Source organism: Leopardus geoffroyi, chromosome B4 (assembly GCF_018350155.1).
Source record: "Leopardus geoffroyi isolate Oge1 chromosome B4, O.geoffroyi_Oge1_pat1.0, whole genome shotgun sequence".
Taxonomy (NCBI): domain Eukaryota; kingdom Metazoa; phylum Chordata; class Mammalia; order Carnivora; family Felidae; genus Leopardus; species Leopardus geoffroyi.
The window spans coordinates 136,651-163,938 of NC_059341.1; the positions used below are offsets into that span (position 1 = coordinate 136,651).

At 38.0% G+C, this 27,288-nt stretch overlaps 1 protein-coding gene across 22 annotated transcripts in view; it reads left to right on the forward strand.

The window, feature by feature from the left end:
* ZMYND11 (zinc finger MYND-type containing 11) overlaps positions 1–27,288 on the forward strand; it is a 133,033-nt gene that overhangs the window by 31,266 nt on the left and 74,479 nt on the right. The window contains exon 1 of one of the 22 annotated variants that reach the window (XM_045465256.1): positions 27,248–27,272. The exons of the other annotated variants lie outside the window; for them this stretch is intronic. The gene's annotated coding sequence lies outside the window, so the exon portion shown is untranslated. Of the gene's footprint in view, positions 1–27,247; positions 27,273–27,288 lie in introns of those variants that run through there. 22 annotated transcript variants of the gene reach the window in all.

Consider the following 27,288-nt stretch of genomic DNA (forward strand, 5'->3'; position numbering starts at 1 on the left):
CGGTGTGTAGCCCGGCGCCGTGGGTGTGCGCTGAGTGTTTGCCACCAAGGGAAAGTACGTGTGACATGATGTGACAGCAGTGGTCTGAGAGCCTTGGCTGATGGTCTGCTGTCCACCTACGAGGAAGCTGAATTAGCGTCCTGCATCCTGGTCCTGGCACTCTTCGTGCTTGATGTAGTTTTTATCAATAAACAGTTTATATGGATTCCATGTTAGTTTCCCATCAGAATTTCTCATTCCTTTTCAGACTCATTTGTGAAGTTGAAGAAAATACGCACATTCAGACTCCATCCCACAGTCTTTGGCAATACATGCACTTTAAAAGGAGACTTAGATTCTATGAACATTTATCTTTATGGCTAAGTATTGTTATTTCTCCTAGAGTGGGCTGTTAAGTATATAAAATTCCATGATGCATAAAATCAGGAAAAACACTTGACTTTGTGCCTCTTACGTGTTTTCTGCAGAGTGTGTGATCCTTTTTAAGTATGCGGGCAAGATCACATGATGGTTCTGGTGGTTCCTTGTTGGCTGGTGTTGGATGATGTATCTGCTGGAACTTGCATCTTGGTTTTGCTAGTACTGAACACTAACAGATGCCATAAAATTCATAGTACTTTAAAAAAGGATTTTAGGGGCACCTGAATGTCTCCGTTGGTTGAGTGTCCGACTCTTGGTTTTTGCTCAGCTCATGGTCTCACGGTTCGTGGGATTGAGCCCTGTGTCGGCTCTGTGCTGACAGTGTGGAGCCTGCTTGGGATTCTGTCTCACTCTCTCTCTCTGTCCCTCCCCTGTTTGCTCTCTCTCTCAAAATAAATAAACTTAAAAAAAGTTTTAAAATAGTAGTTAAAAACTCAAATATAGTTATCTGTACCTTTAACTTAATAGAAAAAGATAATCTACCGGCAGTAAATGATTATTGCAAAGAGTACTGTGAAAGGCGTTTGAAAACCCAAGAATCAATTAAAGGATTCCTTTTTGACACTCAGATTCGTCGCATTAAAGAAATTTGTATCCTGCTGAAATACACATAGAACTTACTGCAGTCCATTCCATACCTTTTCATCTTGTAAAACTGAAAATGTACCCATTGACCGCTAACTCCCGTCCCTCTGCCCCCAGCACCCACCACTCCACTGTCTGTGACTGATTGTGACCATTCCGAGGATCAGAATTGTGGGGGATGTGTCTTTTTGTGACTGGCTGGCTGGTTTCACTCAGCATGATGTACTCGGCTTATTCATGTTGTAGCATGTTGCAGAATTTCCTTCCTTTTTACACTGAATAGCATTCCCTTTTATGTAAACGCCACGTTTTGTTAAGCATTCATCTGAGTATGGACACTTGTGTCGCTCACATGTTTTAGCTATTGTGAGTAATGCTGCTGTAAATGTGGGTGTACAGATATCCCTTCAAGACTCTGCTTTCAGTTCTGTGGGGTATATACCCAGAAGTGTAATGGCTGGATCATATGATAATTCTATTCATAGTTTTTTTGAGGATCCTCAATACCGATGACCACAGTGGCTGCGCTATTTTACATTTCTACCAACAGTGCACAAGGGTTCTCTTTTCTGTGTCCTCACTAGTGCTAGTTTTCTGCCTTTTTAAAAATAGTCACCATCTAATTATTGTGAGGTAGTATCTTATTGCAGTTTTGATTTGCATTTCCCTAATAAATCCATTACGTTTTCAAGTAGTAGTCTTTTAAAAAAATTTTTTTAAGTTTCTTTATTTATTTTGAGAGAGAGAGCACATGGGAAGGGCAGAGAGGGAGAGAGGGGATGCCAAGCAGGCTCTGTGCTGTTAGTGTGAAGCCTGACATGGGGCTCAGACTCAGGAACGGTGAAATCATGAACTGAGCCAAAATCAAGAGTTGGACGCTTAACCCCCTGAGCCACCCAGGTGCCCCTCAGGGATGGTCTTTTAAGTTAACCGGTCTGTTTACAGATCTGATGGTCCTACTTCAGGAATTAGTGCAACATACTCCTTTTAAAGCTTCATGTTCTTTTTAGCATCAATTCAGGTCTTAGAACATAAAACATTAAATGAACCCCGAGCACCTTGGTTTGATGTTTTCCAGCTAAGCTGTTTAGGGGGCAGATGAGAGTTTCTCAAGGCTCCTGCCATCACCTACTCACACCTTCTCAGAGCCCGCACCTTCCTTCTGTCGTGCATTTTGGTTTTAGTGAGAAAGGGAAGCATCACATAAATTTAGGACAGATGCACTGTTACGATAATTCAGGAATTTCTTGAAAGCAGAGTTTGCCATTTCCCTTGAAGGAGCAATTGAAATAGGTGAGGATGAGCAAGGTGATACGTCTTCACCATTCCACAGCTGCCCACAGAAGATCTCTGGAGATTACTTTCCCTTCTCTGATTGGCAGGGTGTCCTTGGAATGTGTCTGATCGCATCCGTTCTCTTCGCAAAAGCTCGGTGTGGCTTAGTTTAAAGGTAGTAAGACACACAGACTTAGGCTTTTGTGTATGATTCAGTCTTTTATTTCAACATCTGTGTTACAGATTTCCAATTGGCAAATAAATATAAAATCTAGATGGAAATGGTTTGGTGTTATTAATTTAAAATTTTAAGGCAATTTGAAAGGAATACAGAATTGTTAATAGCTCGTGTTTGTAAGTCCCAGTTTCTTCCCTGCAGTTATGTGAAAAATGATAGGTTGTATCACTATTTGTGATTTACTTAAATAACAAATGTTAGTTTTCAATGGTATTATTTATATCGTATTACCTTTCTGCCTCTCAAAATTTGAAGAAAGACCTCTCCGTACAGGAACGTGAATATGGCATCATCAGCATGATCCAGGGCTCAGTGAATTATCGCTGAGTAAATATACCCATATAATCACAACCCAGGTGGAGAAACAGACTCTTGGCAGCCTTGCAGAATGTGGAGGAAGAGTTCTTCCTTCTCGTCACTGCCCTGGTCCTGGAACTTCTGTGATCAGCTGTTTTTGAACTTTTTGTATTTGGTTCTCATGTATTATTTTGTGAGTGGTTTTCCAGAGAATCATTAGTTAGTTCATTCAGTTTCACTGTTAATGTAGTTGTTATGTTTCATGGTATGACTAAACCACAATATTTTTGTCTAGTCTACTGGTAGTGGAGGTTGAGTTACTTCCAGTTTGGGGTTTTTACAAATACTGCTGCTTTGAAATTCTTGTACATATCTTTTGGTGACCATGCGCGTGCATTTCTGTTGGGTATATGTACCTAGGGTAGAATGTTCAACTTTAACATATAATTCCAAACTGTTTTTGAAAGCAGTGTACCACTTTATACTTAGCAGAGTACGTCAGAGTTCTTTTGGCTCTCAGTTTTACTGGCCTAATGATACCTCTTTTTAAACGAATTCTTAATTTTAATGTAGCCCTATTTAGCAATTTACTGTTTGTAGGTACCCTGTATAAGAAATCATCCTCCCCACCCCAAAAAAGGAAATCTTTCCCCATTTCAAGATCGTGAAAATAGTATGCAACATTTTCTTTTAGAAGCTTATGTGTTTGTATCTGTAATCTGTAGGGAATTAATTTTGGTGTGTGTTGTACTGGTTGTCTGATTGTCTTTTCCCCATATGGGTATCTAGTTGATCTGGCATTATTTATGGAAAGCATTACCTTAAATCCACTGCTCTGAGTGCCGTCCTTGTCACATAAATCTAGTGTCCATGGATGCATGAGGCTGTTTTTGGGTTCTTTGTTAGTTTCCATGAATTTATAACTGTTTTGGTCTCTTGTCTTAATTGCTGTAACTTTATAATAAGTTTTGATACATGGTATCAGATCATCCAATTATAGCTTATTTGTTATGGTCTTGTTACTTATTTGTTGTTTTCATTTTATTACTGGCTATTGACCATTTAAATTTCTGTATAAATTTCAGAATCCTTTTGTTAATTTATACACAGAAAATTCTAGAATACTGATTGGATTTGTACTGAATTTTAAATCTATTTGGGGAAGAATTAACATTTTAATAATACTACTCTTTCTAATCTGTGAATATAATATATTCTTCTATTATTTAAGGCATTTTTACTTGTTCTCAATAATGTTTTATGGCTTTCTGGATAGAGATCTTGCATATCTTTGGTTACATTTCTGACTTTTTTTGGCGACATTATAAAATTGTAATTTTTTTCATTTATTCATTGTTAGTTGGGTTGATCAATGAAAGGCAAAACTGCAACCTGCAAAATAAAATGTGTGCATTTATTTGGGGTCTTAAGCATTGCCCTCTGGGAGACACAGAGTTGACTAAAGTCAATAGTGTGCTCCAGAGAGATAGAGGAGGTTAGAGTTTTTAAAGAGGAAAGAGGGAATTTACATAGCTGTTTTTTTTTCTAGTTTTGGTTATTTTTATTTATTTTATTTTATTTTTTTAAATTTTTAAATTTTTATTTTTTATGAAATTTATTGTCAAATTGGTTTCCATAGATATCCAGTGCTCATCCCAACAGGTGCCCTCCTCAATGCCCATCACCCACTTTCCCCTCTCCCTCACCCCCCATCAACCCTCAGTTTGTTCTCAGTATTTAAGAGTCTCTTATGGTTTGCCTCCTTCTCTCTCTGTAACTTTATTTTCCCCCTTCCCCTCCCCCCGGTCTTCTGTTGAGTTTCTCAGAATCCACATATGAGTGAAAACATATGGTATCTTTCTCTGCCTGACTTATTTCACTTAGCATAACACTCTTCAGTTCCATCCACGTTGCTACAAATGGCCAGATTTCATTCTTTCTCATTGCCAAGTAGTATTCCATTGTATATATAAACCACATCTTCTTTATCCATTTGTCAGCTGATGGACATTTAGGCTTTTTCCATAATTTGGCTATTGTTAAAAGTGCTGCTATAAACATTGGGGTATAAGTGCCCCTGTGCATCAGCACTCCTGTATCCCTTGGGTAAATTCCTTGCAGTGCTATTGCTGGGTCATAGGGTAGATCTATTTCTAATTTTTTGAGGCACCTCCACACTGTTTTCCAGAGCAGCTGCACCAGTTTGCATTCCCACCAACAGTGCAAGAGGGTTCCCGTTTCTCCATATCCTTGCCAGCATCTCTAGTCTACTGATTTGTTCATTTTAGCCACTCTGACTGGCGTGAGGTGGTATCTCAGTATGGATTTGACTTTATCTCCCTGATAAGCAGTGACGTTGAGCATATTTTCATGTATCAGTTGGCCATCTGGATGTCTTCTTTAGGAAAGTGTCTATTCGTGTCTTCTGCCCATTTCTTCACTGGAAGACCCTGAATAGCCAAAGTAATACTGAAGAAGAAAACCAAAGCGGGAGGCATCACAATCCCAGACTTTAGCCTCTACTGCAAAGCTGTAATCATCAAGACAGCATGGTATTGGCACAAAAACAGACACATAGACCAACATGAAATAGAATAGAGACTCCAGAATTGGACCCACAAACGTATGGCCAACTAATCTTTGACAAAGCAGGAAAGGATATCCGATGGAAAAAAGACAGTCTCTTTAACAAATGGTGCTGGGAGAACTGGACAGCAACATGCAGAAGAAAGAAACTAGATCACTTACACCATTCACAAAGATAAACTCAAAATGGATGAAGGACCTGAATGTGAGACAGGAAACCATCAAAATCCTAGAGGAAAAAGCAGGAAGAAACCTCTCTGACTCAGCAGCAGCAATTTCTTATTTTACACATCTCCAAAGGCAAGGGGATTAAAAGCAAAAATGAACCATTGGGACCTCATGAAGATAAAAAGCTTCTGCGCTGCAAAGGAAACAACAAAACGACAAGGCAACCGATGGAATGGGAAAAGATATTTGCAAATGACATATCGGATAAAGGGGTAGGATCCAAAATTTATAAAGAACTCCCCAAACTCTACACCCAAAATACATAGTTGTTTTGAACGAAGTGTGATTGGTGCTGGTCTGGCTACCGTTAAAAAATCTATACCTGATTGCTTGCTAAGACTACTGCTAGGCAGGAAGTCCATTTATGTCCCTTCTAACATGCAACAGATGCCTTGGCTTTTAAGCTGGGTTCAGCAACAATTCTGAGACTGAGACCTGAGGTATACTTGAGCCCACTTCCTCTCTGTTCTCCTGGCTCTTTTAAATCACTCTCTCAGTGCTTTCTTCATTGTATTCTCTCCGTTCTATATAAATAGGTAGTTTTCTGTACAGGTCTTCTACCCATCCACTAATACTCTCAAAGGCATTTATTAATTTAATTCATATGTAGATTTTTTGGATTTTTCCATAGAGAGAAGCATGTTATCTCTGAATGACAGTTTTACTCTTTTCCAATCTGTATATATCTTCTTATTTTTGCCTTACTGCACCAACTGGGTCTTCTGGTACAATGTTGAATAAAAGTGGTGAGTGTGGGTGCCTTAACTCATGCTTATTTGTAGAGATAAAACTTTCAACATTTCATTGAGTCTGGTTTTTCTGCCGTTGGTTTTATGTAGATACACTTTTGCAGATAGAGGAGTTTCCCCTCTATTCCTATTTTGCTTTGAATGTTATGAATGGTTGAAGAATTTTATCCAATGTTTTTCTGCATTTATTGAGCTGAATTTATGATTATTCTTTATGATTATTAATGGGTGAATTGCTAGGATTCTAACAACCTTGGTCACACTGTATTGTACTCTACATATGTCTGGACTTGATTTGCTAATATTTTGATTAGGATTTTTTGCATTCATGAATATTAATGACCTAAGGCCTATAATTTTCTCTCAGTGACCCTTTTCAGGTTTTGATATCAAGGTTACGTTGATGTCACATAACAACTTATGGGCATATTTCCTCTTTTTCTTTTGTCGGAAAGAGTTTCTGAAAGATTAGTGTTTTTTTTTTTTTTTCTTCTTGAAATGTTTGGTAGAATATAAGGCGAAGCTATTTGGTTCTGGAGTTTTTCTTTGTGGGAAAGTTCTTAATTATCAGTCCAACCTCTTTTAATAGTTAAAAGGCTTGTTTGCGGTTTCTGTTTCTTTGTGTCTGTTTTGGTAGTCGTTTGGTAGCTTAACCAAGGATTTATCAATTTTGTCTGTCTTTTCAAAGAAACAGTTTTTCCTTTTATTGAGTCTCTCTTTTGTATGTTGTCTAGTTTATTGATTTCTGTTCCATGTGTGTGTGTAATTCCACGGTTTTGGTTTAATTTTTTATTTTAGATTTTCTTGAGATGGATGTTTAGATTATTGCTTTTTAGCGTCCCTCCCTTTTATGATATACGTTCAGGCTATAAATTTCTTTTTAAGTACATCTTAGAACTTTTGATGATTAGTATTTCATTCCTTTCATTAAATTTCCTGATTCTTATGGTGATTTTTTTCATCGACCTATAATGTTATTTAGAACATAGCAATTTGGGGGTTATCTTTGTTACTGATTTCTTCTTCAGTTCTACCGTAGGCAGAAAGCAAACTATAATTTCAGTCCTTTGAAATTTGTCAAGACTCGCTTTACCTGGTGTGTGATCAATTTTGTAAACATTCCATGTGCCTGTGAAAGGAATGTGTGTTCTGCATTTGTTGACTGCAGAGGTTTATGTAAATGAGGTCAAGTTTGTTAAATGTTTTTGTAAATCTTCTGTTTAGTAGTCTCCTTTGTCAGTTATTGAGAGAAGTATGTTAAAATCTGTTATGACTGGATTTGTTTTTCTTTCAGTTTTGTCAGTTGTTTTGCTTTCTGTTTTGACACTATGCTAAGGATATAAATCTTAAAGTATTTTCTAATGGGTTGAGTCTTTTTATTATAATGAAATTACCCTGTTTTTCTTTAGTAACACTTTGTTATTACGCTCTTTCCAGCTTTCTTTTTGATAATAATTCTGCATGGTATATGTATATATATTTTTACCCTTTACAAACTTTTTGTGTCCTTATATTTGAGATCTGTCTTTTGCGAGTAGCATACAGATGAGTTTTTGTTTACATCCAGGCTCAAAATTGCTGTCTATTACTGAAGCTACACTGTTTAGGTTTAATGTAGTTACTGATATATTTGGGTTTTAATCTGTCATTATAATATGTTTTGTATTCATCTTGCTCCTTTTTCTTTCTTCTTTGTTGTGTTGGGAGTGGTGTTCATAAAGCAGTATTCTTTAACCTCCTCATAGCTTGGTGGTTATATGCTCTTTTAGAGGCGGTATCTTTTGTCCTTGATGTATCAATTTCTAAAAATTTTTTTAATTTTTTCCAGATAATGCAAGGAACTTACATATAAATTATGTGTTCTAAATCTAGAAGACATTTTTGTTGTTTTATACAATCAGTATTTATTTAGATTTCCCTACGTCTGTCCCCTTCTCGTTGCTCTGAGTCTCTTTCTGCAATTTCTGAGTTGTCCTCTGGGATTCTTGTTCTGTCTGAGGAATGTCTGCATTTGTGGGACTGCTGTCGTGAAGTCTTGGCTCATATACATGATACCTTACTCAGCTTTCAGTTTTGCAGGCAGAACAGTTTTGATTGGCAGCTCTTTTCTTGGAGATCTTTGAAGACAGGATTTCTTTATCTTCTGACTTCCATTGTTTTTGAGAAGTCTGCTTTTGAGGGTAGTAGGTCTTTTCCTGTGGTGTCTTCAACCCTTCGCATTTATCACTGGTTTCCAGAAGTTTTACTGTGAAATGCCTGGGTGGAGTTGTCTGTGTTCACTTGCTTTTGCTTTCTGGGAAGGATTCTTGATTCTGAAGCTGAATGTCCTTCGCAGTTACGGAAGATTATCAGCCACTCTCTGTTCTGCTTCCTTCTTCCTTTCTCTGTTCTTAGGGTCACAGTGGAATGCAAGTCAGACCTTCTCAAGCCTATCCATGTATGCCTCATGCTCTTGTTGATCCATGCTTTCTTCTGCATGCTTTCTTTTGAAAATAGTTCCCAGGTTCACGAACTCTCTTTTCATCTGTATCTAATCTGGTGTTGAACCCTTCATTGAGTGCTTTAGTTACTAAACTTTTTCAGTTCTGCCCTTTTCATTTAGCTTTTTGTATTTCATGTTCTCGGCTGCAGTTTTCAGTCTTGTAATTTCTTGAACATATCAAGTATTGTTATTTTTTAATGTTTATTTTTTTATTTTTGAGGGAGAGAGAGTGAGCAGGCAGGGGAGGGGAGAGGGAGACAGGATCCAAAGCAGGCTCCAGGCTCCGAGCTGTCGGCAGAGAGCTGGACACAGGGCTGGAACTCACAAACGGTGAGATCATGACCTGAGCCAAAGTCGGACGCTTAACTGACTGCACCACCCAGGTGCCCCAACAAGCATTGTTATTTAAAAAAAATTTTTTTATGTTTGTTTACTTTTGAGACACACACACACACACACACACACACACACACACACACACATCTCAAGCAGGCTCCAGGTTCTGAGCTGTCAGCACAGACGCGAGGCTCGAACTCAGGAACAGCAAGATCATGACCCAAGCCAAAGTCGGGTGCTTAACCGACTAAGCCACCCAGGCGCCCCAAGCGTTGCTGTTGTTTTTTTTTTTTTTTTTTTTTTTTTTTTTTTAACGTTTATGTATTTTTGAAACAGAGAGAGACACAGCATGAACGGGGGAGGGGCAGAGAGAGAGGGAAACACAGAATCGGAAGCAGGATCCAGGCTCTGAGCCGTCAGCCCAGAGCCCGACACGGGGCTCGAACTCGCGGACTGCGAGATCGTGACCTGAGCTGAAGTCGGACGCTTAACTGACTGAGCCACCCAGGTGCCCCAAGCATTGTTATTTTAAAGGCCATGTCTAATCCCTCACCATCTAGAACTCTTCCTGCAGTTTGTATTGTTTTTGTTTTGCTTTTCTTGTTTTGGTGATACTGTCTTACTCTTTGTGGATTTGGTTATTTTTACGTGTGGTCCAGATCCTGTAATGAAAAACTATAGGTATGAATTGAAACTCAAGAGGATGTTATCCAGAGAGGGTTTATGTTTGCTTCTGACTGACAGACGGCTAGGGTCCCCAGTAGTCCTGGATTACATTAATCTCATCAGCAGTTGAGATGATTTGAAGTTTAAGAAAATGGTAATTTTGTAGTTAATTAGCTACTTTCATTTTTTGCTAGGTAATTATTTTATGCGTGAAGAATGAATTCTTTGTAGTTTTCTTACTCGTAGGATGCAGCACTTTGGTGTCTGAATTTAAAATTTGGGGGGATTACAATATTCCCCTCCTCGTGGTAGGCACTCACTGCTGATTTTAATCGTCTTAGCCTTGTGTCTGCTGAAAGCTTTGCTGCTTTCAAAACTGCCAGGTGCTTGTATAGGAGAAATGTGATGCTATACACAGGGTTTACCTCTTGGTTTTCTGTTTTCCTCAATCTTAAATTGTGTAAGTTTTCAGTGCTCTGTCTGATGCCTTCAAATAGGTTTTTTCTTCTCAGTTCATCTTTTCAGGTTCTCATGAGCAGGTACTTTGCTATTACCAAACTACAGCATTCTGTATAGTAAATTTTATTCCAGATTCCCAACAACTAATGAACATATTGTATGCCTAACTAGTCATACACAACTCAGTTTTCTTCGAAGTAATTACATGTATGTTTTTTTAAAGAACAGGTATAAATTAATAAGTTCATGTATCTCAGTTTTCATAGATTTCCTTTCAAATATTGTTAACCAAAATATGGTTGTAGCAAATAGTTGTTTTACTTTTTTTTTTTTAATGTTTATTATTTTTGAGAGAGAGCGAACAGGAGAAGGATAGAGAGAGGGAGACACAGAATCTGAAGCAGGCTCCAGGCTCTGAGCTGTTGGCACAGAGCCCGATGCGGGGCTCAAACTCATAGACTGTGAGATCATGACCTGAGGTGAAGTCGGACGCTTAACTGACTGAACCACCCAGGTGCCCTTGTAGCTAATAATGTTTATAATGCTGGGGTAAATACTACTTCTTTGATGGTTCGTGGCAAACACTCATTCAGAGACTGATAAAAGTCAAAGATAAGTCCTTTAAAGGGAATAAATTCAGATTCATAAAAAGTATTCATTGTGGGGCGCCTGGGTGGCTCAGTCGGTTAAGCGTCTGACTTCGGCTCAGGTCATGATTTTGCGGTTTGTGAGTTCGAGCCCCACGTTGGGCTCTGTGCTGACAGCTCAGAGCCTGGAGCCTGTTTCAGATTCTGTGTCTCCCTCTCTCTCTGACCCTCCCCCGTTCATGCTCTGTCTCTCTCTGTCTCAAAAATAAATAAACGTTAAAAAAAATTAAAAAAAGTATTCATTGTATTGTTTCTTATTTTTCTCACATAACAGATTATTTCTGATACTGGGTCCATTTTATTATGATTAAAATATTTTTTATTTTGTGAGATGATGGTAAAACCAGTGTCTTTGTTTGGTTTGCTGTGTGTAACAAAGTGCTACAGGGGCGCCTGGGTGGCGCAGTCGGTTAAGCGTCCGACTTCAGCCAGGTCACGATCTTGCGGTCCGTGAGTTCGAGCCCCGCGTCGGGCTCTGGGCTGATGGCTCAGAGCCTGGAGCCTGTTTCCGATTCTGTGTCTCCCTCTCTCTCTGCCCCTCCCCTGTTCATGCTCTGTCTCTCTCTGTCCCAAAAATAAATAAACGTTGAAAAAAAAAATTTTCAAAGTGCTACAAACTGGGTGGCTTATAAACAATAGACATTTATTTCTCACAGTTCTGGAGGCTGGGCGTCCATTCAGGGTGCCGGCAGGGTTGAGTTACAGGCCTTCTAACCCAGTGGACTATTGAATTCTCCTTCTGTCGTACATGGTAGAAGGACCAAGAGATATCTCTGGGGCTACTTTTATGAGGACATTAATCCCATTCATGAAGTCTCTACTCTCCTCATCTTCTAAAGGACACACCTCCTAGGATACCATCACTTCAGGCACTAGGTTTTTTTTTTTTTTTTTTAGCACATGCGTTTTGGGAAGCACATAGATGGACACCATGACCAGGTGAAAGTTATAGATCAACATTAGGAAATCCATCAATGTAATACATCACATTAGTAGAAGGAAGGAAAAAAGTATTATATCAATTGAAAACTAGGACCTGTAGGACCTTCCTCAACATGATAAAGGGCATTGATGAAAACCCAAACTAATACTATACTCATTGATGAAAGACTGGAACCTTTCTCCTTAAGATCAAGAGCAAGACGAAGATGCCCGCTTTCATTACTGCTGTTCAACATCGTACTGGCAACTTTGGCGAGAGAAATTGGACAAGGAAAATAAATCAAAGGCATTCAAATGGGAAAAGAAGCAATGGAACGGTATTTGATAACATGGTCCTGTTATTTAGAAAATTCAAAAGAAAGCCACAAGAAAGTTATTAGAACTAATAAGTTCAGCCAAGTTGTAGGGTAATCAGTTGGGTTTCAGTACACCAGTAGTGAACAATCAGAAAAGGAAATTAAAGCAATTCCATTCACCTTGGCATGTAAAAGAACGAAATACCTAGGAGTAAACTTAACATTGGAGGTGAAAGACTTGTACACTATAAATTATAAAACATTGCAGAAAGAAATTAAGAAGACCAGAATAAATGGAAAGATATCTTGGGTTCATGGATGAGAAAACTAAATACTACTCAAAGCAGTATAGAGTTCGGCACAATCCCCATGAAAATTCCAGTGGCCTTTTTTTCCCCTCCAGAACGAAAAAGCCAATCTTGAAATTCACGTGGGATTTGAAAGGGCCCTGGATAGCCAAAACGATCTTGAAAAAGAACAAAATTGAAAGACACACACTTCACTGTGTCAAAACTTGCTTCAGAGCTACAATAATCAAAACAGTGTGGTACTGACATAAGGATAGACGTATGGAATTTAGAAATCTGAAATAAATTCATACACATTTGGCCAATTGATCTGTTTTTTCATTTTAATTTTGGCATAGTAAACCTATGGTGTTATATTGATTTCAGGTGTACAATGCAGTGATTCAGTACTTATACACACACACACACACACACACACACACACACACCCAGTGCTCATCATGACAAGTACACTTCTTAATCCCCTTCACCCATCCCCCCACCCCTCCCTTCTGGTAACTATCAGTGTCCTCTGTAGTTAAGATTCTGTTTCTTGATTTGCCTCTTTTTATTCCCCTTTGCTCATTTGTTTTGTTCAGTTCTACATATGAGTGAAATCATACTGTGTTTGTTATTCTCTGATGGACTTATTTTGCTTAACGTTATACTCTAACTCCTTTATTATGGCTGAGTAATAGTCCATTGTGTATATATACATCTTCTTTATCTGTTCATCTATTGATGGACACTTGGGCTGCTTCCATCATTTGACTATTGTGGATAGTGCTGCTATAAACATCAGGGTGTATGTCCCTTTTAATTAGTGTTTTTGTATTCTTTGGATAAATGCCTAGTAGTGTGATTAGTGGATGATAGGGTAATTGTTTAGAGAGACCGCAAGTGTGGGAGAGGGGCTGAGGGAGAGACACTCTTAAGCAGGCTCCACACTCAAATTGGAGCCCAGTGCAGGGCTTGATCCCACAACCCTAGTATCGTGACCTGAGCCAAGTATCATGACCTGAAATCAAGAGTCAAATGCTTAACAAACTGAGCCACCTGGGTGCCACTCATAGAGTAATTCTATTTTTAACTTTTTGAGGAACCTCTATACTGTCTTCCAGGTTTGGCCAATTGATTTTTGACAAGGGAATTAAGTCCATTCAATTAGGAAACCATAGTGTCTTCACAAGATGGTGCTGGGGTAACTGGATTTCCACATATAAAAGAATGAGTTTGGATTCCTTCCTTATACCATAGACAAAAATTCAAAATGGTTCAATGACTGAAACAGAAGAACTAAAACTGTAAGACTTCTTAGAAAAAAACATAGGGGTTAATCTTTATACTTTATACCTTAGATATTACTTTGGAATTGGCATGAAAAGCAAGAGCAATGAAAGAAAAGATATATCTATTATACTTTATCCAAACTAAAAACTTTTGTGCATCATAATCATAGGATATTATCAAAGTGAAAACATAACAAAATGGGAGAAAAGATTTGCAAAATATATGGATAAGGGGTTAATATTTAGAATATGTAAAGAACCCCCTCAACCTATCAACAAAAAGATGACACAGTTAAAAATGAGCAAAGGACTCCAATAGACATTTCCCCAAAGAGGATAGATAACCAGTGAACATGAAAAGATGCTCAACATCCTTAGTCATTAGGGAAATGCAAGTCAAAACTACAATGAAATACTTCACACCTACCAAGATGGCTACTAAAACCACATTGAGATGCCATCACACACCGGTCAGAGTGGCTAAAATGAACAAGTCAGGAAACAACAGATTTTGGCAAGGATGTGGAGAAATGGGAACCCTCTTGCACTGTTGGTGCGAATGCAAACTGGTACAGCCACTCTGGAAACAGTGTGGAGTTCCCTTGAAAAATTAAAAATAGAATTACCCTACAGCCTAGCAATAGCACTACTAGGAATTTATCCAAAGGATACAGGAGTGCTGATTTATAGGGGCACATGTACCCCAATGTTTATAGAAACACTATCAACAATAGCCAAATTATGGAAAGAGCCTAAATGTCCGTTAACTGATGAATGGATAAAGAAGGTGTGGTTTATATATACAATGGAATAGTACTTGGCATTGAGAAAGAATGAAATCTTGCCATTTGCAACAACTTGGATGGAACTGGAGGGTTTTATGCTAAGTGAAATAAATCAGCCAGAGAAAGAGATCATGTATTTTCACTCATATGTGGAACTTGAGAACCTTAACAGAAGACAATGGGGGAAGGGGAGGGGAGGGAAAAAAAATACAGAGAGGGAGGCAAACCATAAGGAACAAACTGAGGGTTGAAATGGGGGCTGAGGGGAGGGGAAAATGGGTGATGGGCATTGGGGAGGGCACTTGTTGGGATGAGCAGTGGGTGTTGTATGTAAACGATGAATCATGGGAATCTACTCTTAAAGCCAAGAGCACACTGTATACACTGTATGTTAGCAACCTTGACAATCATATTAAAAAACAGAATGGCAAGTGTCAGCTGGGAAGTGGAGAAATTGGAACTTTCACATGTTGCCTGTGTAATGTAAAATGGTGTAGCCACTGTAGAATACAGTTTCGTAAAATGTTGAGTGTAGAATTAATGATCCAGCAGTCCCACTTCTGGGGATATACCGAAGGGAATTGAAAGCAGGACCAGGACACACACTTTTATGCCAGTGTTCATTGCAGTTTTTCACAGTATCCAAACTACAGAAACCACGCAAGTGTCCATCAGCACATGAATTATGCCACTGAACTGTACACTTAAAAATGGTTAAGATGGCAAGTTTTATGTTACATATACTGCACCATAGTTTAAAAAATTAATACTACATACCTAAAACCTCTGAGTTGTATATTTTTGGTGGGTGAAACAGAGTATGTGAATTATGTCTCAATAAAGGTGTTATAAACAAAGGGTTAACCTCTATTTTCCTACATACATTTTGTTTTTTAAAGTAGTATTCTGTCGAATCTGGGAGTCTGGAAAGATTTTTTTTTGCCTTACTAGTATAGCTAATAAAATAATTGAAATACATTTGTTGTTATTAGGAATCGTGATCAGTATTTAAATGGTGTTACTTTCTGTTGCTAAACTAGTATAATTTGCTTTAAATAAATCTGTTAGGAAATCTACTTCGAGTGTCTGTTTTGCCAGCTCTCCACATTCTATACTTGTTACATATGGAAATTGGACAGCAACAGATTGCTTTGGGGTATTTGAGGGAATATAGTTGCTCTTTAGTCTTGACACTTGGTAGCCAACCACTTATTATCATAGACTAGACTAGCTTTATTTCTTCTCCTTTTATTTTTATTTATTTGCTTAATTTCAGGGCTCGTTGTGGAATGTGGATGTGGAAATTCAATCAGTAAGTGCTTATATTGTATACTTTGTGGTACAATTGTTAAGGGCATAAAGTTTGAAATATATGGCCTGCTTTTAGAAACTTGATGTTGGGTAATGTATATAAAATAATTATGTAGCAATCAATAGAGACATGGAATTAATTGTAATTGTAGATTTTACATATGTTAAGTTGGTATAATAAATAATAACTGAATACAATTTAATTGTAACTTTAGCTGAATTAAAACTAATAACAAAGCCAGTTATAATAAAATTGTGAGAGACTAACAAAAGACCAAACACATCAAAGAAACTAATGCCAGTGTAGATTAAAATTTTATGTATGATTGGAAGGGTAACACCGTTCATTAGAGAAGAAAGAAATCTTTCAGTAAACCATGCCAATGCAATTGATTACCTCTCTGGGGTAACCTTCTATATTTTACCCCACGGTTTCCATTTGGGCATGTAAGATGCTTGGATTTGCCACTCCATCCTAATAACAAGAACTGAACTGAAAAACCAGCAAATCTACTGAGATTATGAGAGCAGGAAGGCCACAGGACAAATGGCTGCCACAGAAGTTGGAGAGGCAGAAAGGCAGATAGAATCAAAACTTACCAGAGCAGAAACCCACCAGCAGAAACATCTGCAGGAACCATTGCTGGGTAAGAAAACCTGAATGTGATTGATGAACTCCTGGAGGCTCAGCGTGGACAAGTCTGAGTTAAAAATCCAGGGGGACCAACATCATAGGGGCCCCCCACACTTTTGTAAGACTTATCTCCAGGAGCTCTCCCAGGTCCTTCTAGTAAATACAGGACAAAAAATGCCCTTGTGGTTCCATTGCGACTGGGGTCAGGGGGAGAGGAACCATTTTAAAATCTGCCAGAACATTCTGTTCTTAACAAGGCCTGCCCGCTAGAGAAAGTTTCACCAGAGCCTGACTGACCTAGAGAAGAGAAATACCCAAGTCCAGCTCACTCCTAGCAATCCTGTTCCACCTAATGGGGTAAATAAAAGTGAGAAGTACTTGTCAAGTTCACAGTGTATGGGCACAGGCTCACCAAAACACTGAGACTAATCCTGGGACTATAGAAAGCATTCCCTTCCCACATTTTACACTGAATTACTAAACACCTGCTTATGCAGTTTCTTTTACTTAGTACATTCCACCTCTCTCTCTTTTTTAATGTTCATTATTGAAAGAACGTGGGGGAGGGACAGAGAGAGAGAGAGAGAGAGAGACATGGAATCTGAAGCAGGCTCTAGGATCTGAGCTGTCAGCACGGAGCCTGACATGGGACTTGAACTCAGAAACCGTGAGGTCATGACTGATTGGATGCCAGCCAACTCAGCCACCCAGGTGCCCCAGCGTCTACCTTTCAAAGGAAAATACAAGGCATACTCAAAGGCAAAACAAACACAGGACTTTAACAAACATCTGAACCTGGGTCAACATGGCAGGGATATTGGAATTATCAGAACAGGAGGTAAAAAAAAAAAAAAAAAAGAAAAAGAAAAAAAAAAAACAACAACCCAAAAAACTGATTAATAGGCTAGGGACTTTAATGTAAAAAAATAGAAAACATGCAAAATTAGATGAATACTGTAAACAGATGAAAAGTCTAAAAACACCAAAAAGAAATGCTAGAGTACAAACACATTGCAATGGAAATGAAGACTACTTTTGATGGGATCAGTAGACTGGACATGGCTAAGGAAGGAATCTCTGAACTTAAGGATATGACAATAAACTTCTAAAACTGAAAAGCAAAGAGCAGAAAGACTGAAGGAAAAAAAAAACATGCAAGGACAATGGGACAACTACAAAAGGTATATCATACGCAAAATGGGAAAGCCACAGAAGAAGACAGAAGAACAAAAGCAATATTTGAAGCATTCATGATGACAGATTTCCCCAAATTAATGTCCAACCAGATCAAGAAGCTCAGCGAATACCTAGCAGAATAGATGCTGTCAAAACCACACCTAGGTATATCATTTTCAAACCTCAGAAAATCAAAGATTAATCCTAAAGAAGCCAGAGGAAAAAAAACACCTTACTTATAAAGGAGCAGAAATAATAAATACATCAGATTTCTTCTCAGAAACCATTCAAGCGAGAAAACAGAGTGAAATATTGAAAGTATTGGGAGGAACCTGCCCCCCCCCCCCCGCTCCCCTCCATCACCAAATTAGAATTGTATATCCTGCAAAACTGTCCTTCCAGAAGTGGAGAAATACTTATGAGACAAACATTGACAGAATTTGTTGCCAGTAGACCTGCCTTGGAAGAAATGTTAAATGAAGTTCTTTAGAAGGAAAAGGATACATGTCAGAAACTCATACATAGAAGATCATTGGAAATTGAGTAAGGGTAAAATAAACCTGTTTTTCTTATTCTTAATTGATCTAAAAGATAAGTTTGTTCCCAATAGCAACAATGTACTTTTATGTGCTAGTGTGCATCTAGATATTTATGTATGCTCATGCATAAGTGAAAGGAATGACAACAATGATAAAAGGTACAGAAGAGAGGTATTAGGAACATTTTGTTAATAGGTACTTCTACCTGTAAATCTAAATAGTGTTATTTAAAAGTAGACATGGTTAGTTTTAAATGTATATTGCAATATTTAGGGCAGCCACTAAAATAACAACAAAAAAGTACAATTAATATGCTACTATCGAAAAAAATAGATGCATATAAAGTACTCAAAATGACAAAAGAGAATATGGGTGGAAATCAAAAGCAGGCACAGGGAACAAAGGCATAGAAAACAGCAACAAATATGATAGACATTAATTCAACTATAGCAAATAATCACCTTAGACAACATGGTTTAAATGTAACAAAAGACGAGATTGTCAGAGTTAATTAAAAAATAGGACCCAACCATATGTTTTCTACAAGAAATCCATTTTAAATATACACTAATAGTGGGGTGCCTGGGTGGCTCAGTTGGTTGAGCCTCCGACTTCGGTTCAGGTCATGATCTCATGGTCTGTGGGTTCGAGCCCTGTGTTGGGCTCTGTGCTGACAGCTCAGAGCCTGGAGCCTGCTTCGGATTCTGTGTCTCCCTCTCTCTCTCTGCCCCTCCCCTGTTCATGCTGTGTCTCAAAAATAAATAAACATTAAAAAAAATTTTTTTAAATATACACTAGTAGATGAAAATAAATGGGATAGAAAAGATAATACCATGCTGACACTAATCAAAACAAAGTTGGAGTAGCTATACTAATTTCAGATGGAGCAGTCGTCAAAGCAAGGAATATTAATTGGTATGAAGAGCATTATGTGAAGAGATTCATACTCAAAGATGATATAACAGTTCTTAATGTGTATGTGCCTAACAACAGTGTGTCAAAGTATTTCAGGCAAAAACTATTAGAACTGCAAGAAGCGATAGATGAATGCACTGGTATATTGGAGATTTCAACACCCCTCTCAGAAATGGACAGGTGCAGTAGGCAGGAGATAAGCACACAGTTGAACTCAACAATATTAATTGGATATCATCAACATCTATAGACTACCTCATCCTCAACAAAAGAATATACTTTTTAAGTTCACATGGATCATTCACATCCTCAGCCATAAAACTCAATAAATTAAAAAAATTTAGAAATCATACAATATCTGTTGTTAGACCACAATAGAATTAAAATAGAAATCAAGAGGGGTGTCTGGGTGGCTGGGTTGAGCGTCTGACTCTTGATTTTGGCTTAGGTCATGATCCCAGGATAGTGGGATCGAGGTCCCATCGGGTTCTGCACTGAATGTGGAGCCTGTCTGGAATTCTCTCCCTCCCCCGCCTCTCTCTCCCTCCCCCTCTACCCCTCTCCCTTTCTTGGGTGCACTCTCTTAAAACAAACAAAAAATCAAGAAAACAGAAAAATAGCTTTAAATCTCAAAATACTTCAACATTAAACAACATACAGGCTGGAAAAGAAATCTAAAAAAATTTTTTAGATTTGAATTAAATGTAAATGAGAATGAAAATATATCTTATCAAAATTTGTAGAATACAACAAAAGCAGTGCTTACAGGGAAATGTATAGCATTGAATGTATATATTAGAAAAGAAGAAACATCTAAAACCAATATTCTAAGCGTCCACCTTAGGACACAAGAAAAAGAAAATTAAACCCAAAGTAAGCAGAAGAAAAGAAATAGCAAGAATTAAAGCAGAAAAATGAAACTAAGTAGGAAATCAGTGGAAAAATCAATGCAGTCAAAAGCTAGTTGTTTGAAAAGGTCAATAGAATCAGTAAGTCTCTATACAAGCCTTAGAAACAAAGACACAAATTATTAATCTAAGAAGTAAAGGAAAAGCTATCACTACTGATCCTCTAGACCATAGAAGTATAGTAAAGGAATACTCTCTGCCCACAAACTTGATAACAGATGAAATAGATCAATTTCTTGAAAGGCATAATCTGGCAAGACCCCTGCAAGAAGAAATAGATAACATCTGTTTACACCTTTATAAAAGAAATTGAATCAGTAGTTAATAACCTTCCAAAACAGAAAGCACCAGACCCAGATGGGTTCTTGATTTTTATGCATCTGTTAAAATAATGTAATTTTTCTTTAGCCTGTTAATAGATGCATAAAAATCATTTGACAAAATCCAGCACTCATTCATAGTAAAAACTTCAATCAAACTAGGAATAGAAATTACCTACAAAAGTTCTACACTAACATCATCATACTTGATGATGAGAAACACAGGTTTCTTGATGAAATCAGGAACAAAGCAAGGATGACTCTTCTTACCATGCCCTTTTCAACATGGTGTTGGAAGTCCGAGCTAAAGCAATAAGATAAGAAAAGGAAATAGAAGTATAGAAATTTGGAAGAGAGAAAACTATTTTTGTTTACAGATGACATGATTGTCTACACAGGAAATCTGAAAGAATTGATAGGTACCTGGAACTAATAATTGTAACAAAGTTAATATATAACAATATATAAAAGCCTATCACTCTCTTATATATCAGCAATGAACAAGTTGAATGTGAAGTTAAAAACACATCACCATTTATATTATCGCCCCCCAAAAGGAATACTTAGGTATAAACCTAACAAGATATGTATAAGATCTATATGAGGAAAACAAAATTCTGATGAAAAAAAAAAAAAAACAAGTGGAGAGAGAACCCTTGTTCAGGGATAGGAAGACTTAATATTGTCAACACGTCAGTTCTTCCCAACTTGATCTATGGTATAGATTCAGTGCAGTCCCAATAAAAATCCCAGGAAGTCATATTTTGGGTATCAACATAGTGGTTCTGAAATTCATATGGAATGGCAAGAGATCCAGAATAGCCTACACAATGAGGACAGCGTGGTATTGGTAAAGCAACAAATACATCAGTGGAACAGATGGGAGAGCCCAGAAGTAGACCTGCATAAATATAACCAACTGATCTTTGATAAAAGAGCAAAGGTAGTATGATGGAACAGATATAATCCCTTCATCAGATAGTGGTGGGACAACTGCATCCATATGCCCAAAAAAAAAAAAAAAAAAAAATGAATCTAGACACAGACCTTGTACCCTTCATCAAAATTAACTCAAAATGAATAGAATCATAGACCTAAAATGTAAAACTTCTAGAAGATAACATAGACAGCTTAGGTGTCCTGGAGTATGGCAGTGACATTTTAGTAACAACACCAAGACACGACCCTTGAAAGTAATAATTGATAAGTTGGACTTGATGAAAATTAAAACTTTGAAGAGAATGAGAGGACAAGCCACAGACTGGGGGAATATTTGTGAAAGACACCTGCTAAAGGACCATTACCAAAATGTACAAAGAACTTTTTTTTTTGAATGTTTATTTACCCTGAGAGAGCAAGCACGTGCAGGGGCGTGAGGCAGAAAGAGGAGAGAGAGAATCCCAAACAGGCTCCACCATGTCAGTGCAGAGCCCGACTGAGGGCTCGAACTCACGAACCACCAGATTGTGACCTGAGCTGAAATCAAGAGCTGGGTGCTCAACTGACTGAGCCACCCAAGTGCCCTGAAATGTACAAAGAACTCTTAAACAAGTAAGAAGATGGATGTGATTAAAAAATGAACAAAAAAATTTGAACTTACATCTCACCAAAGATGAGATAGAGGTAAAAAGTAAGTGTATGAAAAGATGTTCAACATCCTATGTCATAAGAGAATTGCAAATTAAAACAACATTAATTTCTCACTACACATCTGTTAGAATGGCTAAAATCCAAAAAACACCGATTGCTGATGAGAATGTGGAGCCTAGGGAACTTAGTCATTGCTGGTGGGAACGCTAAATGGTGCAGCCACTTTGGAAGGCCGTTTTCTTACAAAACTAAACATATTCTTACCATCCAGCAGTTGCACTCCTTGTTATTTATCAAAAAAACTGACCATGTACACATAGAAATCTTTACAGGGTTGTTGATAGCAGCTTTAATTCATAATTGACAAAATATGGAAGCAACCAAGATATTCTCTAGTCCGTGAATGGATGAACTGTGTTATGTCCATTCAGTGGAATATTATTCAGCACTAAAAGGAAATGAACTGTCAAACCATGAAAAGATACAGAGGAATCTTAAATGCATAGTACCAAGTGAAAGAAGTCAACCCAAAAAGGCCACATACTGTATGATTCCAGCTATAGGACATTCTGGAAAAGGCCAATGATGGAGGCAGTAAAAAAAAAAAAAATCAGTGGTTGCCAGGAATTGGGGACACGGAGGGATGAGTAGGTGGCACACAAAGGATTTTTAGGCAGGGAAACTATTCTGGGTGATACTTTGATGGTATATACTTGCCTTATTGTGTATGTGAAAACCCGTAGGGTGTACGGCCCCAAGAGTGAACCAACCATGAGCTGAAGCATGGGCTTTGGGGGAAATACTGGTATGCCAGTGTAGGTTTCTTGACTGTAACAAATGTCATTTCTGGTTTGGGGTGTTCATAAGGCGGGGGGGGGGGGGCAGGTGCGTGGGGACATGGGATTCCTGGTATGTCCTGCTGAGTTGTGCTATGAACCTAACACTGATCTGTACCACAATGTTTATTAGTGTTACATTATAAAAAGTTATTCTCAGACGGATTAAGAAGTCAATGTTTAAAAAAATTAAAACAGGTGCCTGGGTGGCTCAGTCAGTTAAGGGTCCAACTCGACTTCAGCTTAGGTAATGGTCTCGGGGTTGTGAGATTGAGCTCCATGTCAAGCTCCACGCTGGGTGTGGAGCCTGCTGAAGATTCTCTCGCTCCTTATACCACTCTCTCTAAAAAGCAAAAACAAAACAGAACAAAACCAGGGAAATACATTTGAATATTTTTTCTGACTTGAATGTGGAAGGACTTATAATCAGAAAAGTTAACATAAAAGAATTCATGGTTAGCTAGATTTCCATATAATTTCATTTAGTGTTTACTAAGAGAGAAAAGTATTTTAGGAATAATCTTAATATATAAAGACATTAATATCTAAATAGGAAAATGGTATGAATAGGCTATCAATGAAAAGTAATTTGAAATTACTAGTAGGTTGTGGGAAAATTTCAACCTAACCTAAGTAATACACATTATACAATTGGATTAAGTTTTAAGTTTCATGGAATATTTGATGTAAATATGTCAAAATATTTACAAAACATATTTGTTAGACAACATGAGACAAAAACCTGGACCCACTCACCACTGGAAGCAAACTTCAGAACACATTTGATTATGTGTGTCCTCCCAGTGTGGTCCTGTTGGGTACACTGTTTTCTCAGCCTCCCATTATTGTTTCAATTTCCTTTGTCACGTTTATCACTTCTGCAATAAAAAGTTTGCCCATATATGTATTTATCTGCAAGCATTGTATTACTTAATTTTGCTTATTTTTAATTTCCTGATTGATTTCTCTTACTCTCTTTTTTTTCCCTGTTTGTAGCATTTGCATGATGTTAAAGAAGATACGGGGCGCCTGGGTGGCTCAGTTGGTTAAGCATCCGACTCTGTTTTGGTTCAGGCAGGTCATGATCTCACAGTTTGTGAGATCGAGCTCTGCGTCAGGCTCTGTACTGACAGCATGGAGTCTGCTTAAGACTCTCTCTTCCTCTTTCTCTGTCCCTCCCTTGCTCGTGCTTTCTCTCTCAAAAAAAAAAAAAAAAAAAAAAAAAAGATACACAGATGGAAGGGATTGCGTTAAATTTGGATTTGTACGGGTAGAGAATATCAGTATCACCTGGGGGCTTGCCACAGTTACTTGGACCAACTCAGACCCATTAGGATGGCTCGTATCAAAACCAGAAAATTATAAGTGTTGATGACAATGTGGAGAAATTAGAACCTTGTGCACTACTGGCGGGAAAGTAAAAGGGTGCATCTGCTGTGGAAAACAGTTTGGTGGGTGTTTAAAAAATAAAACGTGTAATTGCCAGTTCACATGGCAGTTATGCTTCTGGGTATATCAAAAGCAGGATCTCAAAGACATATCTGTATACATGTGTTCATAGCTACGTTATGTGCTAAACGTGGAAGTAACCCAAGTGTTCATCACAGATGAGTGGATAGCAAAATGCAATGTATATGTGCAATGCAATAATATTCAGCCTTAAAAAGGAGGAAAATTCTGTAGCCTGCCACAACGTGGGTGAACATTGAGGACATTTTGTTAAGTGAAATATGTCAGGTACAGAAGGACAAAAACTGTCAGATTCCACTTCTAATTCCACAGTTCTAAGGTACTTAGATTCGTCACAAAGTCAAAGTAGTACAGTGGGTGCCAGGGGTTGGGGGAGGAGGGGAAGTACTTAGGGACTAACGGGTGCAGAGATTCAGTTTCACAAGAGGAAGTGAGTTATGTGACTGGATGGTGGTGACTGCTTCAGGACATTGTGGATGTGGTTAATGGCAGTGAACCGTACATGTAAAAATGGTGACGCTGGTTTATGTTATGTCTATTTTACCACAGTAAGAGAAATTGGGGGGAAAATTAGTGGGAAGCGTTTGGTTTTGTATGTTTATTTTTTAAACTATAAGCCTTTTGAGAATCACTTTCCGAAGGAGCTCATCTTCCTAAGGGGAGCCGAAAAGATTGAGGAGTTTTTTTTTTTTTTTTTTTTTTTTTTGTCTATCATGTCCCTCTGAGGCCACCTTGGAAGATAGATGAAAGATGAAGCCTGTCCCTTCTTAGTGGAACTGATGGATCTTCTGAGGAATTTATAATTATTTGCACAAGGCAGTATGTCTGTAAGAGACATATTAAAAATTAGAATATGCAAGAGTTGAGTTTGCTTTAGTGTGATCCTAGAGGAAAGGTCAGTCAGGGACAGTTGCATGGACAGTTGCTCAAGTCCCAGCAAGGAAAGGGCAGAGCACAGCTTAACCAAGGGGACCAAGGTCCAGTGTTCGGGCAGACTTTGGAATTTTGAGGGGTTCAGTTTAGTAGTAATATGCATTCAGGAGAGAGGGCTGCAGACTTGGGTTTGTTCACATCAGTGAAGACCTTAAATGAGAAGCTGTCTGTACATGGGAACTGAGACACTCATTTCCTAGGATTTTATTGATGAACAAACAAATTGCTGTGTTTAATATCTAGCCACGTTATTAATCACGTTAAGTCAACAACGGAAGGACTTTTATCTGTTTTACTGCTATATTGCCAGAGCACCTATAACAGGCATGTCTGAACTATGTTACCAAACAATGATTTTAGATTTCATAAGAAGGAAAATCTCAGTGGTTGTACTTTGGTGCTTTTATGATGTGTCTCAGACATCATCGTGCTCTCCTTTCGTGGGTCTGTGTTCTTCGCAAGGCTCTCCTTGGGCTCCTGAGTGTCTTCCTTGTGATGTGTGTACCTATGTTGACTCAGTTCAGGCAGATCTCAAAACTCTTTGGTTTTAACTTTACGTGTTTTCTGAAGTGTGTGCTGCTTAATTCTTGAGTCTTGAGTTTAACCATTTCTAGCAATTAAGTGACATCACTTGTAGAGTTTCTGCTATTAGTGTCCCCACTGTGTTCTTTTGGTTGTTATGTCATATAAATAGTTATATTTACTATATGGCGTTATTTTAAAACACTAGCTTTGGTTTTATATATTTTCTGTAGTTCTGAATAAATCATTCTTAAGTTTTCGTATATGTACTTAGAAAAAATGCAAGTTAAATTACATGTTTACGATGATGATTACTTACTACTCTTAAACGCTTTGTGTCACATTGTCCTCTCTTTTACTTCTACATGTCATAAACCTAATGAGCTCTAACAATTGTATCTTTGCTTTAAACAGCCAGTTATCTTTTAAAGAAATTAAGGAAATTCCTCTTGTGTTCCCCCACATAGCTACCATTCTGTAGTGTTACCTAATCTAAAAGTAGTTGTCCCCCTTGTGTAGATTCTCCTGGCATGTATTCTGGACCATGTTGGTCCTCTCTGACCTTACAGTAGTTCATGTATATATCAAACTTCCTCTGCCAGTTTTAGGCCATTTCTGGCAAGGAGTACAGTTTTTGCATTTTTAGATAATTCAGTGTATCTATTGAGCACAGAAAATACTTACTTTTTTTTTCTTTTTTTTCCTTCTTTTTTAATTTAATTTTTTTCTTTCAATATATGAAATTTATTGTCAAATTGGTTTCCATACAACACCCAGTGCTCATCCCAAAAGGTGCTCTCCTCAATACCCATCACCCACCCTCCCCTCCCTCCCACCCCCCATCAACCCTCAGTTTGTTCTCAGTTTTTGAAAATACTTACTTTTAAGTATGTAAGTAGGGTTGAAGTAGTGTGTTTTTGACTGAGCGTCTGTATAACCTGACAACGTATAGTACCATAGTTCACCATTAGATGTCACTCTGTAACATACTTTACATTCTTGCCAGACAATTCCTTACCGAAACGCTTGTCAGATTCAGAAAGTTGGCATTGCTTAACAGCGCACTTACACTGATACATAGTGGTTTCTCTCTAAACACACATTCATAAATTATAATTGTTACTACCTTTTAATTCTACGTCTAAGTCTGTACTGAACCCAACTGATTTTCCTTAGTTTTCTTTAAAATTTGAATGCTGGCTTTATTTTTTGGTTATTTTCTATGTGGAGCAAAGTCTGCAAATATTACAAGTAGTGGTGGGAAGAAGTAGGATATTCAAGAATACCTTCAAACGTGTTCAGAATTCTTCTGTTAGTAATGCAATTTGAAAAATACCTTATTCCAGGAGGCTGACTGACCCCACACTCATGGGCGACTGCTGGTTTTGTTTGGGTGTGTCAGAGAAAGAGGGAGAACGGACTTGGCTCTGAAGAGAAACGTAGAGGCAGAGAACACGGAGACCTGTAGGCTCTGCTGGCCAGTCCTGGAACACAGGAAAGTGCCAAGAATGAGATTCCTTCACTCATTCCCACCCTTACAAGATAGGAAAGGTCAGGTCAGGGGGGG